General features: G+C 40.9%; 2 long non-coding RNA genes across 4 annotated transcripts; both read right to left on the bottom strand.

Moving 5' to 3' along the window:
- Positions 1-5,289: 5,289 nt before the first annotated feature.
- LOC134618445 (uncharacterized) lies at positions 5,290-7,442 on the bottom strand. Its single transcript, XR_010091909.1, has 3 exons — positions 7,415-7,442; positions 5,822-5,892; positions 5,290-5,720 (listed from the first exon to the last, which is right to left on the bottom strand). It is a non-coding gene; the product is annotated as an uncharacterized LOC134618445 (long non-coding RNA).
- Positions 7,443-14,256: 6,814 nt separating this feature from the next.
- On the bottom strand, positions 14,257-16,637 carry LOC134623971 (uncharacterized). 3 transcript variants are annotated; one of them, XR_010573566.1, is made up of 4 exons: positions 15,765-16,081; positions 15,519-15,681; positions 15,207-15,399; positions 14,257-14,287 (listed from the first exon to the last, which is right to left on the bottom strand). It is a non-coding gene; the product is annotated as an uncharacterized LOC134623971 (long non-coding RNA). The 3 variants fall into 3 exon arrangements; XR_010573567.1 differs by lacking the exon at positions 14,257-14,287 and adding an exon at positions 16,586-16,637 and having other exon boundaries at positions 15,016-15,399; positions 15,765-15,890; XR_010573565.1 differs by lacking the exon at positions 14,257-14,287 and having other exon boundaries at positions 15,016-15,399.
- Between the last annotated feature and the right edge of the window lie 615 nt (positions 16,638-17,252).

Here is a 17,252-nt window from a genome sequence, read left to right as displayed (position 1 = left end):
ACGGCTACATGATGAGAAAGAACCAGTCTGGGTATCTCTTGCTTCTCTTCCAACAGCTTGCCTTAAAAGTGCCACCATAATACCGGTCCCAAAGAAAGTCAACTCTGCATGCTTAAATGACTTCCGGCCTTTGTCCCTCACACTAATTGTGAGTAAATGCTTTGAGCGGCTGGTCTTGAAGCACATCACGAAGAGTCTCCGAACAGACCTGGATCCCCTTCAGTTCACATACAGAACAGGCTCTCCTCAGGTGTGTGTCCTGAGCCTGCTGCTTTTTAGTCTCCTCACACATGACTGTACGGCCAGATTCAGCACTAACCACATTGTGAAGTTTGCAGACGACACAACTGTGGTCGGTCTCATCACTGACAACAATGAGTCTGCCTATAGAATGGACGTGTAGCAGCTTGGAGTGTGATGCAAATCCCTCAATCTCACCATCAATGTGGACAAAATAAAAGAGATGGTGATCGATTTCAGGAAGGCTGGCAGAGATCACCACACCAACCTCACCATAGATGGTGCTGCTGTGGAGAGGGTCAACAGTGTTAAGTTCCTGGGTGTACACCTTGTTGATGACCTGTCCTTCTCCATTAACACCACAGCAGTTATCAAAAAGCACAAAAGCGTCTCCACTCCCTCAGGAGACTCAGGAAAGCAGGACTCCACTCTTTATCTCACAACTTTCTACAGAGGCACCATTGCATCCTACATAACCTCTCCACTCTGCTATTTTAAATTTGTTTTATGTCTTATGCTTTTATTATTGTGTAAACTGTTTGCTTTTATGTTGCGTTTATTATTCTACCTTGTACAGTGTCCTTGAGTGTTCTGAAAGGCGCTTTCAAATAAAATGTATTATTATTATTATTATTGAAAAAATCCTGATGCAAAGTTTTACAGCTTGGTTTGGCAGCTGCAAGTCCTACGAGAGGCGTCAACTTAATAGAATTGTTAAGACTGCCAGGAGGATTGTTGGTGCCCCTCTCTCACCACTGGAGGAGATCTACAACCAGCGCTGCACACGCAGAGCTATCTCCATCATCAGATGGACTCCCCTCTCATGGCCTGTTCTCACTCCTGCCATCTGGCAACAGGTACAGGAGCATCACCTGCAGAACCACCAGGATGCTGGAAGGGTTCTTTGCACAAGCCGTGAGACTGATAAATGGTCTGTGCCCCCTCCTCACCCACACAACCACTCACACAGCTACACTCTAAGATCAACAAGCAGACTGTGTTGCCCCTACCCACACACGCACTCTCTCTCACACACACACACACACACACACACACATACGGGTGTATGTGGTATGGCGGGACTATACTACGTCAATCCGCCCGGCGGTGGTTTACGGGGACTACCGTTTCCAGAGGACTTAGAGCCAAGGGAGCGAGGTTAAAGTGTTCAAAAAAATCTGAAAAAAATTTGGGTCACTTCAGACCTAATACACTCCCTATAGAAGTCTAGATACACTGATACACACCAACCAGACTCTATTGTGTTTTGTGGAGACATTGTCCACTTGACAACGATGTGTTTTATGAGGTCCACAAAAACCAATATCGGGACTTTAAAGGGACAATGATGTCATTATTAAATAGCTCATCATTACCATGAATACACATCTGACAGGACACAGGATTACTGGGACATCATTTTATTAGTGTTCTTGGATCTGAACATTAATTTTAACCATAAAATTAATGGATCTGAACATTAATTTTAACCATAAATAAAAAAGAAATCTAACCCTAACCCTATGGACAAAAATGCCCACGCTAACCACAGAAATATAAAAATATAGAAGTTTAAAGGTAAATATTAAGGGGAGAAAATATGCATTTATATTTTTTTTATTTTAAATATAACCTGTCAAAAAAAATATATTAAAATAAGAACCTGTCAAAAAAACTAAATAAATTAAATAAAAAAATTATGAAATACAAACTACTTCTGTAATTAACAAGAACTTTTTTTTAAACAGAACATCAGGCAGCCTGCTGCACAATAACTCAGTTTTAACAACAGTTTGGCCATCTGACCAAGATGTAAAACCACATCTGGCTAAACAGTTATTTTAGTTCATTTTTTTCTGCCTTTTTGCAGTTAATCCTCTGTTTCTTACAAAATCTCTTATGTTTTGAACTGTTCTTCCTGCCAACATCGGATCTTCTACCAATTTGCAATGACTGCATTCATTTTTGGTGGCCAGTTTCCCTTCGTTTATGTGGTCTTTAAAATGCCTCATCACTGCAGCAACCTCACCCTTGGACCACATGTTTTTGGGAGCTCTTCGGGAATTGTGGGATTGAGCAGCATTTTTATCTGGAAGATATATAAAGTAGTAGTAGTTAAAACAAACAAACCAAACAAAAAAAAAAACCCAAAAATCATTTGTTGTAAAAAGAATGGATGCTACCCTGTCCTAACTTCTGAAATGTGTTGGTACCATCAATATCAAAACGAGCTAAAGTTCTCTTTGAAAATTTATCAAATTTCTAAAATGAGACAACATTTAGTGTTCCACTGTGAATAAAAGACTGAATAAAAAGTTGAATAAAAGTCTCTTGATGCATGCTCAATCATCCAGGTAAGTAAATCCCAAAACGTTGATTCTGTTAATCTGGATGTAGCGTTTTCAGTGGGAGAAACATTTTGTCACTCATCCAAGTGACTTTTTGCCACCACTCTGCAGTTTGCCATATGTTGCAAAGTGATGAAACAATATATGATGAACAATTCAAGAACCTTAAAGCACAAACATCTAAGTGACGAAACATTTCTCCCACTGAAAAAACTACGTTCAGATGAACAGAATCAACCTTTTTACTTACTTAACTGGATAATGAGAATGCATCATGCAAGCACCATAGTATGTCACATGAAGTAGTCTGTAGACAGGCCTCACCCAGTCATTAAATTGTTTGTCAGCTATACAATTACCCTTGAGCTTCTGAGAATAATAGACTATGCATAATGGCTGTGATGTGATGATTCCGTCAAATCCCTAGAATTAAAGCAGGAAGTCTACTTTAACACATATGGATATTGTTTGATTTTAAAATCCATTGTGGTGGTGTAGAGAGACAGAATTGCAACGCAATTACAAAGAACGTGTCCATAAGCTTAGAGAACCAACTGCACCCCTTACCTTCAGAGGGAGCAGCAGTCTCACTTGCTGCAGTCATTATGAGTGGTTCTTCATCTGCTGATTACACAATTTGATTAAGTTTTAATATTTGTAACAAACATTTTATCCACAGAAACCAAGCTAGTGGTAACTTACCACAATCTACAGTGTCTTGGAGCTGCGCTGTGTTTGTGGAATCAGCTACTGCATGTACAGGCTCACTGGTGCCACACGCCGACATTGTGAGTGCTGTGTCATCATCATCTGATTCACTCTCACTGTCCTTTGTTTCAGCATCACTTAATGCAATTTCATCTGAGAAATTGTGGGAAAAAAAAACCCAACACAAACACAAACCCCCCAAAAACCTCACATTAACAACGAGATGACAAAATACAGAACAAATACTGGAAATTATACTTTTTCCACAGTACATAGTTTTACTATTTAAGGCCACCACTCTGCAGTTTGCCAAATGTTGCAAAGTGATGAAACAACAGACTTCAAGAACCTTAAATCATGGACATTTAACAGAATGGTCTGTGCTTTTAGGTTTTAATTCTGTTGATAAAGCATAATATTCAACTACTGCCCTAATATTTGCTCCTTTCAATACAAACCTTCAATTTCGATCTTATCCAGTGATTTCCCCTGGATCTGGGAAAGATGTCCTTTTTCCAGTGTTAAAAGCAGTTTGGAAATCTTGGCCAGCTGTGTTGTGGGAACTGGTAATCTGTAGAATTTGCGGTGAACGCGGATATCATGACCCCGGAAATCTGCAACCTGATCAAGTTCATTGTTTTTCAAATTAAGGACTTGTGAGAGTGTGGCAACATGTTTTCTGAGCTGTGTCGATCTTAGATACTCAGGGTGCTTTGCTCCACACTGGTGTGCATGAACACGCAAGGAGTCCATTCCTCTGTAATGACTCATTGATCGGGGTCTTGCAAAGAGGTAGATATTAGTGGCACAAATACCACAGTCAGGCCTCCTACTAACCAGTAGTGACAGAGCATCCAGCATGCTTGGTGTTAGCAGAACTGGAACATTTCTGTCCCTTTTTCCCATTATTTCTATTCTACAGAAATAGTTACAGAGTCTCTGTTCCATTTCTGAGAGCCCCATGGAAACATCTGTGTGGAGTGCCGTTTTGTCTCTTTCAAGAAAACTTTTGAGGCGCATCTTTGAAACCTCTCCAGAACGTCTTCGATTGAACACAATGATTTGTGAGAGTGTAACTTGTGCAGGTTGGGCATAATTCTGAGCTGTGGCTTCGTTCTCCAAGCTGCAAAAGGCACTTTCTGCAGATTTTTGAAGGTAGTGATGGAGAATCCGAACATCTTCTGTAAAGGGCAATGTTGATGGCTTGTTAAACTTTGCCTCACTCAATGTGTTCAAGGCACGGTGAGACACCATCTCGGACCATTTGGAGACATACAACTTCTTGAACGCATCAGTGGACTTGATTAGGGCTTCATCCTCTGTCATGAGGGCACGACAATGGATAATGTCAGACATTTTATGCAGTGTATGTCCCAGTTTCAGCGCAAGGCTTGGAGTTTTGTATGACAGTGTCTCTTCATCAAAACCTGAAACTTTCTTTACTGCTTGCACAACTCTCTGGAAGTTAGCAGGCTTAATAGCTTCTTCGATGTTATGCACTGAGAATTCTGTACGCAGACACAACAACAAACGTCCCGCTTCACGAAGCTTCTGTCGTATATAATCATACTTAGTAGGGTCTTGTCCATGTTTATTGTAGAGGGACTGGGCAAACTGAATAACAGTAAAGTCATTTCGCACAGCTGAGGCAATCTCATCTTGTTTCATAACAGCAAGAACCTTCCACACTCCACTTGACACCTGCGGATAACACTGAGACTCCAGAGTTAAAGCCAGGCCAAGTACTTTGGTTCTTCCAGGTTCTTTATCCGTGTCATCTTTTGGTTTGTTAGGACATCTGCGGACATGTCTCCAAAGATCCTTGCGAACATACATCCCTTGACAATAAAAGCAATGAGCAAACTTTCCCTCTACTGCTTTAATCTTGGGTCTTCTCTTCACTTTCAGTGGTCCCACTCCACCATGCAACACTGCAGCATTATGCTTAAAATTTCCCTTATTTCTCAATTTCTCCAACAGGCTTTTACGCTCGTTTGAGTCTCTAGGCAGGGAAAATGCATGCACAACATCAGGAGCTGTTTTGTGCGTTTTCAGGTGGCGGGAAATTTTAGCTTGTGGTTTGCCACAAAAATAGCAGTAATTTCTTTTACTTAAAGTCATTTTTTCTGATTCAGTTTCGCAAAGCTCACTTTTATCTTCTGGCTTGTCCTTTGTCAAGTTGTGGATTAAATTCGTTGAATCTGATTGTTCATGCGCTTTGGAGATGTCATCTTGGCATAGCAGACCTTTTGATGTGCTTGGCAATAATGAGATGTCTTCATCTGAATCTTCATCATATGACTCTGAATCTGGCACATATTCTTCTTCTGATATGCTGTGGTTGCCATCATCATCGCTTGATATTTGATCCAGAACTGAATGTGGCAATCCATCTTCCCCTGAATATTCAGAAATTTCTTCTTTCTGGAATGTAAGAATAAAAGTTATTTTAATTGATCAATACTTTAGACAGGTAAAAAAAATAAACTGAAAAAAGTCAAGCCAAATATGAATGGGATACACACCTGTGTTGACTGGTGACAATTCTGATTTGACAATTTTGCAAGGCAGGATTTGTGCCAGACCCCTAAACAAACTGAAACACATTTTGATAGACTTCATTTAGCTTTGCAGTTCTATTTAAGTGAAGTAGTTTTTTGTCAAAGCATTGCAGTAATGTCAAATGCTGAAAAAAACCCAAAAAACAAACTGTTCACACTTAAGGATATTTTAATGACTACACATACACTGCTAACCCCCTCCCCCCCCCAAAAGGACATCCCAGATGTGAATGAATGAATTATTCTTATTAAATACTTTGTTCTTCAGGTAGTTGAATGGCATGAAAGTGTGTAGTTGAATGTGTGTGGCCTCCAGATGCCTGTATGACTTCCCTACAATGCCTGGGCATGCTCGGGATGAGGTGGCGGACGGTCTCCTGAAGGATCTCCTCCAAGACCCAGACTAAAGCATCCGCCAACCCCTGGACAGTTTGTGGTGGATGGAGTGAGACGCGATGTCCCAGATGTGCTCAATTGGATTCAGGTCTGGGGAACAGGCGGGCCAGTCCATAGCATCAATGCCTTTGTCATGGAGGAACTGCTGACATACTCCAGCCACATGAGGTCCAGTGTCATCTCGCATTAGGTGGACCCCAGGGCCAAACGCACTAGCATGTGGTCTCACAAAGTGTCCGAGGATCTCATCTTGTTACCTAATGACAGTCAGGCTCTCTGGCAGGCACAGAAATGCCACCCCACACCATTACTGACCCACTGCCAATATGATCATGCTGGAGGATGTTGCAGACAGCAGAACGTTCCCCACGGCATCTCCAGACTGTCACATGTGCTCAGTTTGAACCTCCTTTCAGCTGTGAGGAGCATAGGGTGCCAGTGCCGAAGTTGCCAAACTTTGTGTTTTCTGGCAAATGTCAAACGTCCTGCATGGTGTTGGGCTGCAAGCTCAATCCCCACCTGTGGACGCTGGACCCTCAAGCCATCTGACCATTTGAGCAGACAGATGCACATTTGTGGCCTGTTTGAGGTCATTTTGCAAGGCTCCTCTTGTTCCTCCTTGCACAAAGGTGGAGGTAGCGGTCCTGCTGCTGGGTTGTTGCCCTCCTATGGCCTACTCCACATCCAGGTAACACCTCCATGCTCTGGACACTACACTAACAGACACAGCAAACCTTCTTGCCACAGCTCACATTGATGTGCTACACTAGATGAGCTGCACTACCTGAGCCACTTGTGTGGGTTGTAGACTCTGTCTCATGCTACCACTAAAATGAAATCACCACCAGCATTCAAAAGTGACCATAACATCAGCCAGAAAGCATAGGTGCTGAGAAGTGGTCTGTGGAGTTACATCGCATTGTTTAAGTGTTCCCTTTATTATTTTGAGCAGTTTATGTTATGGAATGGGGAATTGAGGACAATCCCAAGTATACCATTTTTACAAGGTCCTGCACCAAAGAGGTAATACTACATTTCTTTAATTAGATGTGACCACCCACTGATTAAAAAGGGAGCAGTGTTCATTTCAGCTAGTCTTAACTTGTTGAACTCTATTAATGCTTTTTACTATATACTGTACCTATTCACTAAGTGTCTCACCTTTGCACTTATAGCCAAGCCACTTGAGGGAGGAAACTGGTCCCACACACTGAATGCACTTGTCCAAAGATGATATTGTTGTGCACACCAGACGATGACTGTGACACTGTTAGCAAAATATTGCAACATTTACAGTCAGGTCCATAAATATTGGGACATCGACACACTTCTAACATTTTTGGCTCTATACACAACCACAATGGATTCCAAATGAAACGAACAAGATGTGCTTTAACTGCAGACTGCCAGCTTTTATTTGAGGGTATTTACATCCAAATCAGGTGAACAGTATAGGAATTATGACAGTTTGTATATGTGCCTCCCACTTCTTAAGGGACCAAAAGTAATGGGACAATTGGCTTCTCAGCTGTTCCATGGCCAGGTGTGTGTTATTCCCTCATTACCCCAATTACAATGAACAAATAAAAGGTCCAGAGTTCATTTCAAGTGTGCTGTTTGCTTTTTGAACCTGTTGCTGTCAACTGCCAGGATGAGATCCAAAGAGCTGTCACTACCAGTGAAGCAAGCCATCATTAGGCTGAAAAAACAAAACAAACCCATCAGAGAGATTGCAAAAACATCAGGCGTGGCCAAAACAACTGTTTAGAACATTCCCAAAAAGAAGGAACGCACTGGTGAGCTCAGCAACACCAAAAGACCCGGAAGACCACGGAACACAACTGTGGTGGATGACCAAAGAATCCTTTCCCTGGTGAAGAAAACACCCTTCACAACAGTTGGCCAGATCAAGAACACTCTCTAGGAGGTAGGTGTATGTGCGTCAGAGTCAACAATCAAGAGAAGACTCCACCAGTGTGAATACAGAGGGTTCACCACAAGATGTAAACCTTTGGTGAGCCCCAAAAACAGGCAGGTCAGATTAGAGTTTGCCAAATGACATCTGAAAAAGCCGTCGCAGTTCTGGAACAACATCCTATGGACAGATGAGACCAACATCAACTTGTACCAGAGTGATGGGAAGAGAAGAGTATGGAGAAGGAAAGGAACTGCTCATGATCCTAAGCATACCACCTCATCAGTGAAGCATTCAATTCAATTCAATTCAATTTTATTTATACAGCGCCAAATCACAACAAAAGTCGCCTCAAGGCGCTTTATATTGTACAGTAGATCGCACAATAATAAATACAGAGAAAAACCCAACAATCATATCATATGACCCCCTATGAGCAAGCACTTTGGCGACAGTGGGAAGGAAAAACTCCCTTTTAACAGGAAGAAACCTCCGGCAGAACCAGGCTCAGGGAGGGGCGGCCATCTGCTGCGACCGGTTGGGGTGAAAGAAGGAAAACAGGATGAAAGACATGCTGTGGACGAGAGACAGAGATTAATAACAGATATGATTCGATGCAGAGAGGTCTATTAACACATAGTGAGTGAGAAGGTGACTGGAAAGGAAAAACTCAATGCATCATGGGAATCCCCGGCAGCCTACGTCTATTGCAGCATAACTAAGGGAGGATTCAGGGTCACCTGGTCCAGCCCTAACTATATGCTTTAGCAAAAAGGAAAGTTTTAAGCCTAATCTTAAAAGTAGAGATAGTGTCTGTCTCCCGAATCCAAACTGGAAGCTGGTTCCACAGAAGAGGGGCCTGAAAACTGAAGGCTCTCCCTCCCATTCTACTTTTAAATACTCTAGGAACAGCAAGTAAGCCTGCAGAGCGAGAGCGAAGTGCTCTAATAGGGTGATATGGTACTACAAGGTCATTAAGATAAGATGGGGCCTGATTATTTAAGACCTTGTAAGTGAGGAGCAGGATTTTGAATTCAATTCTGGATTTAACAGGAAGCCAATGAAGGGAAGCCAATACAGGAGAAATATGCTCTCTCTTTCTAGTCCCTGTCAGTACTCTTGCTGCAGCATTTTGGATTAACTGAAGACTTTTCAGCGAGTTTTTAGGACATCCTGATAATAACGAATTACAGTAGTCCAGCCTGGAAGTAATGAAGGCATGAACTAGTTTTTCAGCATCACTCTGAGACAGGATATTTCTAATTTTAGAGATGTTGCGCAAATGGAAGAAAGCGGTCTTACATATTTGTTTAATATGTGCCTTGAAGGACATGTCCTGGTCAAAAATGACTCCAAGGTTCCTCACAGCATTACTGGAGGCCAAGGTAATGCCATCCATAGTAAGGATCTGCTTAGATGCCATATTTCTAAGATTTTCAGGACCAAGTACAATAACCTCAGTTTTATCTGAATTAAGAAGCAGGAAGTTAGCGGCCATCCAGGTCTTTATGTCTTTAAGACATTCCTGCAGTTTAACTAATTGGTGTGTGTTACCTGGCTTCATGGATAGATAGAGCTGCGTATCATCTGCATAGCAGTGAAAATTTATGCTATGTCTTCTAATGATGCTGCCTAGGGGAAGCATGTATAATGTAAATAGAATTGGTCCTAGCACTGAACCCTGTGGAACACCATAATTGACCTTAGTGGGTGAAGAGGACTCTCCATTTACTTGAACAAATTGGAGTCTATTAGATAGATATGATACAAACCACTGCAGTGCAGTACCTGTAATACCTACAGCATGTTCTAATCGCTCTAATAAGATATTATGGTCAACAGTATCGAACGCAGCACTAAGGTCTAGCAGGACAAGCACAGAGATGAGTCCACTGTCAGAGGCCATAAGAAGATCATTTGTAACCTTCACTAAAGCTGTTTCTGTGCTGTGATGAGCTCTGAAACCTGACTGAAACTCTTCAAATAAGCCATTCCTCTGCAGATGATCTGTTAGCTGTTTGACAACTACTCTTTCAAGGATTTTTGATATGAAAGGAAGGTTGGATATTGGCCTATAATTAGCTAAGACAGCTGGGTCTAGAGATGGCTTTTTGAGTAAAGGTTTAACTACAGCCACCTTGAAGGCCTGTGGTACATAGCCGATTATTAGAGATAGATTGATCATATTTAAGATTGAAGAATTAATTAATGGCAGGACTTCTTTGAGCAGTTTTGTAGGAATGGGGTCTAAAAGACACGTTGATGGTTTAGAGGAAGTAATTATTGAAGTTAACTCAGAAAGATCAATTGGAGAAAAAGACTCTAACTTAACATCAATGGTACTAAAAGTAGCTGTAGATAATATTACATCTGTGGGATGATTATTGGTAATTTTTTCTCTAATGATAAAAATTTTATTTCTGAAGAAGTTCATGAAGTCATTACTAGTTAACGTTAAAGGGATTGTTGGCTCAGTAGAGCTCTGACTTTTTGTCAGCCTGGCTACAGTGCTGAAGAGAAACCTGGGGTTGTTCTTATTTTCTTCAATCAGTGACGAATAGTAAGATGTTCTGGCTTTGCGGAGGGCTTTCTTATAAAGCAACAAACTATTTCTCCAGGCTAAATGATGATCCTCTAAATTTGTGACACGCCATTTCCTCTCCAGCTTACGAGTTATCTGCTTTAGGCTACGTGTTTGAGAATTATACCACGGAGTCAGGTACTTCTGATTTGAGACTTTAGTTTTCACTGGAGCTACAGTATCCAGAGTCGTACGTAGTGAGGAGGTAAAATTATTAACAAGATAATCGACCTCTGTTGGAGTAGCGTTCAGGTAGCTGCCCTGCTCTATGTTGGTACAGGGCATTGAAGATGATAACAGTGGGTGGATTATATTCTTAAACTTAGTTACAGCACTTTCAGAAAGACATCTACTTTGATAAAGTCTACTCTCCACTGCTGTGTAATCAATTATTGTAAATGTAAATGTTATCAGGAAATGATCAGACAGCAGAGGGTTTTCAGGAAACACTGTTAAATGTTCAGTTTCTAAGCCATATGTTAAAACAAGATCTAGAGTGTGATTAAAGTGGTGGGTGGGTTCTTTTACATTTTGAGAGAAGCCAATTGAGTCTAATAACAGATTAAATGCCAATTTGAGGCTGTCATTTTTAGCATCTACATGGATGTTAAAATCACCCACAATAATTATTTTATCTGAGCTGAGCACTAAATCAGATAAAAAGTCTGAGAAATCAGAGAGAAACTCTGTGTAAGGCCCAGGTGGACGGTAGATGATAACAAATAAGACTGGTTTCTGAGTTTTACAGCTGGGGTGGACAAGGCTAAGCATCAGGCTTTCAAATGAATTAAAAGTCTGTCTTGGTCTTTCGTTAATTAATAGACTGGTGTGAAAAATTGCTGCCACACCGCCCCCTCGGCCTGTGCTTCGAGGTTTCTGGTAGTTAGAATGACTCGGGGGTGTTGATTCATTTAAACTAACATAATCATCCTGCTGCAACCAGGTTTCTGTAAGGCAGAGTAAATCGATTTGTTGGTCGATTATTAAGTCATGTACTAACAGAGACTTGGAGGAGAGAGACCTAATATTTAATAATCCACATTTCACTGTTTTACTCTTTGGTTCAGATGTGGATTCTGTATTGTTCTTTCTTTTTGATTTTTTATGTTTAAGTTTTTTATTGCTGGTTTTTGGTTTGTTTTTGTCTGTTTGGGAGCTGACACAGTCTCAATGGAGATGGGTTTTTGGGGGGGTAGCAGGAGGAGAGAAGCTGCAGAGAGGCGTGTAAGACTGCAACTCTGCTTCCTGGTCCCAACTCTGGATAGTCAGATTTTGGGGGGTTTAATAAATTGGTCCATATTTCTAGAAATGAGAGCTGCTCCATCCAAAGTGGGATGGATGCCGTCTCTCCTAACAAGACCAGGTTTCCTCCAGAAGGTTTGCCAATTATCTATGAAGCCCACATCGTTTCTGGGACACCACTCAGACAGCCAGCAATTTAAGGAGAACATGCGGCTAAACATGTCACTCCTGGTCTGATTGGGGAGGGGACCAGAGAAAACTACATTGTGGTGGAAGTGTCATGGCGTGGGCATGTATGGCTGCCAGTGGAACTGGTTCTCTTGTATTTATTGATGATGTGACTGCTGACAAAAGCAGCACAATGAATTCTGAAGTGTTTCGGGCAATATTATCTGCTCATATTCAGACAAATGCTTCAAAACTCATTGGACGGCGCTTCACAGTGCAGGTGGACAACAACCCAAAGCATACTGCAAAAGCAACCAAGAGTTTTTGAAGGGAAAGAAGTGGACTGTTTTGCAATGGCCAAGTCAATCACCTGACCTGAATCCGATTGAGCATGTATTTCACTTGCTGAAGACAAAACTGAAGGGAAAATGCCCCAAGAACAAGCAGGAACTGAAGACTGTTGCAGTAGAGGCCTGGCAGAGCATCACCAGGGATGAAACCCGGCGTCTGGTGATGTCTATGTGTTCCAGACTTCAGGCTGTGATTGACTGTAAAGGATTTGCAACCAAGTATTAAAAAATGAATGTTTGATTTATGGTTCTTATTCTGTCCCATTACTTTTGGTCCCTCAAGAAGTGGGAGGCACATTTGCAAACTGTTGTAATTCCTACACCGTTCACCTGATTTGGATGTAAATACCCTCAAATAAAAGCTGACACTCTGCAGTTAAAGCATGTCTTGTTCGTTTCATTTGGAATCCATTGTGGTGGTGTATGGAGCCAAAAATGTTAGAATTGTGTCGATGTCCCAATATTTATGGACCTGACTGTATTTGTTTTGGACAGTTGGAAAGGTGAGGTGTTTTCAATTCAGTTGCAGATATCAACTAATACACTTCATCCCAGTATAAAATTTGAAGGCAATCAACCTCTTCACTTTTTTCTACTGGAACCATTTTACTGGGATTAGGGGAATTGATTCTTTCACTTTGTTGTTATCTAGAATAGTTAATTGAGTTAAAACACTGCAACTTCTTAAAAACGGCACATGCATTCTTATCTGTGTGGAGTGGGTCAGAGTAAAAAACAAAAAACCAAAAACAAAATTAAAAAAAACAATCCTTCCTTATTTGCTTATCCTTGCGGCTGGAACCTATTCCAAATATGATGGGTGTACAGTGCCTCTCACCCGAGTTGTATCTGGGAACTACAGATTCCGCCCAAAGACATGCAGTTAGTGGGGTTAGCTGGACTGGTAATTCTAAATTGCCCATAGGTGTGAGTGTGGTAGAGTCTGTCAGTGTGATACCCTGCGACAGCCTCTCACTCCAATTAACAACTGATTCCTTTGCAATCATCCATCCTCTTCCACTTATCCTTATCAGGATTGTGGGGTAGCAGGTTTGGGGCCTATACCAGCTACCATAGGGCAGTACAACCTGGACAGATCACCAATTTAACATGGAAGGAGAAGCATTTGCATTCACACCAAAGGGCAGTTTTGAATCACCAGTTAACCTAACCCCATAAGCTACATCTTTGGACTGTGGGAAGAAGCCAGAGTACACAGCCAGAGAGAACCCATGCACTACAGCAGTAAAAAGTGCCTAAAACAAGTTAAGAAGTTGTATAGTACTATCTATCTTAATGTTCAAGCCTGAGTTTCAAACCATTTCAACATAGAAACAAAGCACATGCAGTCAGTTCTGCATGCTGTAGGTGAAACTGTCAAAAAATAAGAGAAGACCCCTCCTAAAACTAGAGTGATGTCACCATGAAGCAAACTTTGACGGAGTCCCCCAATAACAGTGTGGTCCTCCTAAGTCACATTTGGGTGGTTAATACACACACACACTCAGATGCTATCCAGACTTGCACTTTGAAACAATGAAAAGGACCTACAAGCCACGGTCCATGTAAATCACATTACACCCAGGTGACTGCCAAACACACACACACAGCATCCATAAAGAATGATGATAGATTAAATTATTAGTTCATTAAGTGGTACACTGGATTATATTTACCCTTTCAGGCTCTGGATGTTTCAGGTCCAGATCATTGTTTGGAATACAGTTTGGTTGTGGCTTTAGGCAGCTCACAGTCTTCTGAATCTGGCTGGTCTCAGTCTTCGTGTGTAACAGATAGAAAATGAAAATACAGTGCATTTTTGAAGAGGTTTTTGAAACATTAAAGAAACTCTATGAGAATGATAAGTTTCAAGCTAATGTCTTTAAAATATTCACTGTCATGTATAGAGAATATAGAGAAAAATAGTCTGTGTGATTTCTTTAATCTTTTTTAAGCCATTGCTAAAGGAGTAAAACAATCACCTGTAGCAGCAACGAACTATCACTAGGGCCCATTTATCCCCGAGGGACAAAATTTAAACTGAATCTAACTAAAGAGGTTAGAATCACATTAAACATCAATCACTGTTAACATTTAGAAACCGAAAGCCATTTTTTATTTCTGCATACCTGCTGATATTTTTTTAGTGCTTTTAGAGGGCTCTGATGTGGCAGCAATCACAATTGCCTGTTTTCCATTAGTACCTACCCCGGTTTTTCCAGTGGGTTATAGTACCATGTAGTTTTTCAGTAACTACTGCACCAAGGTTCCAAGTGATCCAAAGTGATCAGAAAATTTGACATAGACAGACTGAATGCCAACAGGTGGCTGGTCAATGGTGTCACTCGATAAGTTATGAGTGCGCCTCCTTCATGAAAATCCAAGCCATCATTTTTGAAACTCTGAAATGTTTGAAATGGCTACCAAAATTAACAGCATGATCCCTGAATTGAACACTAAAGTATAGACTGAGCAGCAGGCATTGTGTCACCTTGACATCCATGCTTGCTGTGGCATTTATATCACTGGATGCTCGGCTGCATTGCTATAGTGACCCCAGGCACAGTAGGTGATACTCAATTTCAATGGAAAACTAGATGCCCTAAGTCACGTTAAGCCAATTTGAGTAGGTACAAATGTAAAAATGGCTTACGGTATGCAATTTATCAGTTCCAAAAAGTACAATTGTAGAAATACCTTGCATCTCCAGGGCCAATCCGAGTCACCATAATTATAGTCTATTTCTTCGCCTGGACTTATGTCTCTGCTTGCAAATAAGCATAGATGGGGCTTTCCATTGATATTTAATATTTTCATCTTAGCACTTGGACTGATGTGGTTGTCGTTGACAAGTCTGCCTAATGACCCATCTTCTTGAGATGCATCCACACTGTGGGGTTAGGCAAAAAAGTATTAGCTTAACTAGTTTTTGTTAGGAAGCTTTTTTTTCATAAATCAAAAGCAAAGTGTAATTTAATCTTAATCAAACTACACTGATATAATACGCACCACCAGAGTTTTCCATCAAACTTGAATTCAAACATGAACACCTTCAGGCTGTCATGATAAACTCTGTGTCTCCGCTCACATTCGTCTTTTGTTATGAGTTTACCTCTGTATTCCAAAAGGAAGTCTCCTTTTTGGAATGGAACAGTCGTGAAAATGCCCCGACCTGAATTGCAGAGGCATACCAAGTGAGTGACAAAAGACAAAGTGACAAACTCCAAATCTAATCCAAACTAAAGACCAACTTACCTTTGAAGGCATTTATGTAGTGGATATCAAGTCCCAGTTTGTCCCTTCCAGCAGAAACATGACAGACTGCATCCTCCCGTGGAGGAATGCGTCTCCTTCGCATGTTCTCCTGTACGTTTTGATTGCCTGTATTACCAAAGCATATAAAGTATTACGATTATCGTCATCATTGTCATCATCATCAGTAGTAGTAGAACTAGCAGTAGTGTAGTTTACAGCATAAACACAGCTGACTTATTCATAGTCCTAATTTATGCCTTCTTTTAAAATGTTAAAGGCCTAGTTCTCAAAATGGCGACATGTGACATTTCTGCAATGGCGACTGCAGAGAGTGATACAAGTACTGAGAAAGCTTAGGCATCAAAACTGTAAGAAGTTTTTTCTTCAGGCATATAAATAAATACACGATTAAATACACTTATACCCCTTGCTTTTATTTTAGGGCTGTTAGCAGAATGGACAGACATTGGACAAACTGCCCGAAATTAGATGACAGCGACATCAGGGATTTTGACTCAGACTGCGCTGGTTTAATTGTTAATCACGTTAGTCGCGATGTCGGCATTAACACGTTTAAGCCACATTAATGCTTTAACACCGAGTAAATCCTAACACGGGTTAGCCCGCTTTATCGCGTTGACGCGGTTAGTCATCAGCCCTATTTTATTTACTCAATGACAAACGCTGAGGCAGTTTTACTTCTTCAAAAACTAGCTAACAGTCCATAAAGCATATATTAAAGCAGTTTAATATAAGCCTGTGCACCTATAATTTCATATAGTATTAAAATCATGGTGCATTTTACATTAAAAAAGGCTTACCTTTGTGCTTTTAATCAGTCTTCGTATTGCCGTCGACATGTACTTGTTAAAGGGCACGCGCGCGAAATCATTTCCGGTAGGTACCGCCTATATATATAGCCTACCAATCACAATGACTTCCGGCCGTGTATATTGAAAATGTGTATTAAATTGTAGTACTTACACACATCCAGTCTAACTCGAAACGTCGCTGTGCAATACACTGGAATACACAAAAATCAGGTGAGTGTTATAGGTGGACTTTTAAGAAAATCAGAAAATCTTTTAATTATAGTTTAATAAATGAATTTACACTACAGTTTAAGCAAATACAGGTCAAAAGATAAATAATGACCTCAAAAGAAGTAGAAAAAATTATTATTTAGACACTTAAAAATGCATTTACAATTCATGTTTTAGGGGGACACATGAATACACACCCAAAAGTCGAAATGTCCCTGTAGCCCAGGTACAGTGTCAGGTCAACTGTCCATCCATACCACATAGACGCACGCACACAAACACACACACACACACACACACACACACACACACACACACACACACACACACACACACTACCTAATTTTTCCATCCCATTCTATGAAAGGACCGCTATCTACCCGAACGAGTGTGACTGGAGTTTGTTTTAGAACTTCAATTTTATGCTATTTATGCCTTTTTTGCT

The sequence above is a fragment of the Pelmatolapia mariae genome, linkage group LG3_W (assembly GCF_036321145.2).
Source record: "Pelmatolapia mariae isolate MD_Pm_ZW linkage group LG3_W, Pm_UMD_F_2, whole genome shotgun sequence".
Lineage (NCBI taxonomy): Eukaryota > Metazoa > Chordata > Actinopteri > Cichliformes > Cichlidae > Pelmatolapia > Pelmatolapia mariae.
This window is presented reverse-complemented; position numbering and strand designations above follow the sequence as displayed.